At 48.1% G+C, this 4,105-nt stretch overlaps 1 pseudogene across 1 annotated transcript; it reads right to left on the bottom strand.

Annotated features, from left to right (window-relative positions):
- Positions 1-1,189: 1,189 nt before the first annotated feature.
- LOC307061576 (transcription initiation factor TFIID subunit 9B-like) lies at positions 1,190-1,850 on the bottom strand (annotated as a pseudogene). Its single transcript has one exon. The product of its transcript is annotated as a transcription initiation factor TFIID subunit 9B-like (transcript).
- Positions 1,851-4,105: the final 2,255 nt, after the last annotated feature.

Consider the following 4,105-nt stretch of genomic DNA (forward strand, 5'->3'; position numbering starts at 1 on the left):
AACATTACTGGGAAGCCTATGCAGAGTGCACCTAAACGCAAGTCACATCATACTAATTTGTCTGTGTTGGCCTTCCAGAGGAAGGAAAACCATTAGAAAACTTTCAGGTTTGATCCCATCTTATGTGTGACATCATCAGCAACAAGCTGGAAAAATTTGAACTATACCAATAGCGGGGTTTAAGCAGTAGTGATCAAAGCCCATATACGTATGGTGAAAAGGAAGAAAACACTTGCTCTTCAGTGGTTTTGCCTAGGTCCAGTGTAGGTATATTTATTAAGGCAGATTTTAAGCTATAGCATCTTTTGTGTTACATTTCCAAATGTGAAATATGGTGGCATTATCCACTTGGAATGTAAGACTGAAACTGAATGTAACTGACCCCATACTACCTGTCAAAAGCAGATTAATGCTCAATGGGCATAAAAGGCAGGGGATAAAACACAACGGCTCTGGTGTGGAGAGAAAAACAGCAAATGCAAACCTTCCGGTTAAAGTGAGCCACAGACCATCAGGCATGTAAAGCAGGTTTTAAAACTATGAAAATGACACTGAGCTGTATTATCAGGAATTATATTCCTAAAGTTCCAGTTTTGGCCTTTTAAATTTAAGAGCAACAGGAAGAAACCGAAGCCTGTGGGGAGGGTGTGAGGCAGAAAATGAATGGGATCTAGAAACGGGGCTGAGGAGGGGGGAGGTTAGGGAACAGCAAGAAACAGCTTAAATATATGCCAAATGGATTTAGAATCCCTCTGAGTACGTCCTCTCCAAAAATATTTGCTAAATTGAGAGATCTGGTCAAAAAAGTTGGTGACAATAAAAGTGACTCTTTGATCTTACAAAAGAAGAATTTAAGTATAGATTAGAAATCATGCTGTTAAAGAGTAGTCCACGGATCAGGCTGTAGAAACTGCAACTTAAGTGCTGCTGTCAGATATATTGCAGAAAACTGCTTCCAAAAATAGAATTACCGTAGCAGGACTCAACATTAATAAAACCATTAAAAAACAAGCACTTAGCTTTTTATAGTTGAAGCCTAATGAAAATACATTCGTATCCTTAAGAAATGTAACAGTTTAAGGTGAACTTGCAGCTACATTTAAGTTTTTGATCAAGAATGTTCTGGTTCGGTATACGGGGCTCAAAACGAACTACATGTTTGAAATGCGTAGAGACTACACTATATTCCTTATATAGCATCATTGTTAGCATCATCTTCATGTTTTCTCTTCAATGGGTTTGGCTCATTGGCCGTGTTCTGTGATAAAACCATGTTGGGGGTAATAAGAATATTTTTGGGCCCAATCATTGAAGGAATAAGCAGACCATTTTGAACTGCAGTTGTTGTAGGAACTATGGTAGGAGTGGTAGGTCTGCCACTAACAGCACCAACACTGAACCGTGGAACCAGTCTTCCTTGGTTAGGTCCCTTTTTAATTAAGGACTTTAGTGTATAGTTTGGAGATGTTAAAGCAGTATCTATCAGGTGGCAGTCTGGGTCCTGCATGTGGCTTAATCAGTGGCAAAGGGGTTTGATTTTTCTGCCTTGCAATATCCAGTAAAAAATCTCTAGGGGGAGGAGAGGTAAAAGATTGGTCAGCCCGACACTGGATTGCCAGTCTCACATCATCTGTATCAACATTAGGTTTCTTAGCATGGCTTGAATAAATGTTTGCGTCATCCAGAATTGAAGTCATATATCGGAAAGCAAATTCCAACATTTGATTTTTAACCCTTTGTTCATACTCCATAATTCCCATATCCTTCAGGATCTGCGCCATCACCAAGGCGTCTCTCGGTGCATTCTTGGGAGGCGCCATCTTGCCCGATTCCATCTTCTCTTGCTGCTCGTCATCCAGGGTCTCTTTTTGAACCCAAATATTGTTTACTCAAAGGTTCAGACTCCTCTGGAGGACCCATGGGTGTTCCCCATCTTCTCCTCTGCCCACTCCTGTGGCTCATGCAGAGGGGCGCCCAGGACAAAACTAGGACAGCAAAGAACTGCCCCCTGACATCTCCGTGGGCCGGGGGAGACCCACAGCTCTACATAGACCCATCCCAAGGGCTGACCCACCAAACAGGAGGGAGGCCTTCTCCCAGGTGGCTCCCGGTTTCGGAGGGGCACCTGCAGGGCTGGCAGCCCACTCTCGTCCTCATCGGCAGTTCAGCCCGTGTGGCTCCCACACAGAGAGCACGGAAGGGGCCTGCTCCAGAAGCAGCGAGAAGCAGTGTCCTTGGCATGAACAGGTGCATCCTCTAGAGGGGAAGCAGGGTGGGGCATTGTCCTGGTTGCCGAGTGGTACAGATGGGCCAGGGGCCAAGGGATGTCGCTTTATCTCCTTGCAGACACTGCTTGGAATGGCCTTGGGAAGCCTGGCCAGAGGATAGGTACTTATTATTAATATCCAGTTCTCAGAATACTTCTCCCTTTCCAACACATGTACATGTGCATTTTTGTTACTGACTGAAAATACGAGTTTTCCTGATAACTCACAGACATTGAAATGGCTATTTCTTAACTACCAGGACTGGAAAGGGATTGGGGAGTTTGCACGACCGAGGCCATTACCAAGCCCTCTGCGCACAGAGTGACTGACAAGCAAGGAGGTGGAGGGCGTTAGGAGGTGTGGGATTCTCCTCTGTCTTAAAGAACTTGCAATCTGGTTGGGAAACTAAACACTAGACGTGAAAAGGCAATAGACACTCATTTTGCAATTCAGAGAAAGTTGGCCCTACGGAGGAGGCAGTGCTGGAACTACTCAGCTGACCGGATGCAAGCTGTCCCTATGCGGGAGGAGGGTACCCAGGGAGGAGGTACCCTACCCAGCTCACTGCTGCAGCTGCCCCGGGGAGAGGAAGAGGCACAGTCTCCATCTCCTGTGCACAGAGGCACTGTTCCCGGCGTTCGAATAGATCTGCAGTGAGTTTTAATTTACTACCTTTTAAGAAAGTTGTCATTTGCCTGTTTCAAAGCAAACTTGCAGATTGGCGCATACGATGCCGGTGCAGCGTCTGTTTCTGAGACCACACCCATTTCATGTATAGTTTTCCCTTCTCCTCGCCGGCTCCCTCACATTACGGCCGAGAGGCCCGCATGAGCCACCTAGGATCATCTCTGTTCCCGTCACACTCATGTCTTTTATTTAAGGATGTTAATTCTCCCAGCAGCTCCTCCTCCGCCTCTTTAGTCCTCGGGATTCTGAGGGCGATGCTCATCAGCTCTGTCCTAACAGCCGTCTCTGCATCCCAAACAGCTCGAGAACATCCCTGTGGTAACTGCGACCCTCTCTTCCTCGAATCCGCTTGCTTTCTTTTCCATCAGGACTTCTCGTTGGATCATGATTTAATGTCCAGATTCCCAAAACTCCACTTCAGGTTGTCAGCGTTGGGTATTATGTGAGTCTGATTTTTGGGGGGTGATAAATATGCAGAGGGAACAGGCAGCTTGATTTCTCCTGAGCAGGTGTCTTCCACTTCTGCATCTGTTCTTCTAGGTTGTAGGTAGGTCACCGAACACGGAGTACCCGTGTGAGCCATGACAGGCACATGGTGGGGGGCTGGACCATCAACCACCCGCTCCCTCCTCGGATGCCTTCCCCTCCGCCCACCCGGGCCAGCGTCCCGAGCCCCAGGGCCTGGCTGCACTTGTTCCCAAGAAGCTGCGGTTGGTTCCCCTGGGAAGCAGTCCTTCCCTTGATTGTTGTCTGGGGCTTTCCCCCTCTGTGTGTGTGCTGCTCACAGGAAGACATTTCCGAGAACTGTTGGCCGGGTTCCGCGGGCCCACCCCCACCCGCCAGCCCGCTCAGCTGTCCCATCGCTGCTCCTTCGCTGCCGGCATCGTCTCAGCCTCCTGTGCTGCTCCACGCCGTAACCGCCAAGAACGGAAAAGGGAAAAATGAGTTTCTTAGAGTGGAACCCAAAGCTCGGCAGCCGGACGGCATCCCTATAACTGAAGTATTTATGTGTCTGAATATTTCAGCGGCGTCCGCGAATAAACAAGCGATGCACAGAAGTGGATCCATCACACCCAGGCAGACGCCGGTGCGGCGGGCGCCCACCCGCAACCTTGCCACTGCTCTTGGAGCTCGGGAAGGGTTTTCTCTCC

The sequence above is a fragment of the Hyperoodon ampullatus genome (genome assembly GCF_949752795.1).
Source record: "Hyperoodon ampullatus genome assembly, chromosome: 12".
NCBI lineage: Eukaryota > Metazoa > Chordata > Mammalia > Artiodactyla > Ziphiidae > Hyperoodon > Hyperoodon ampullatus.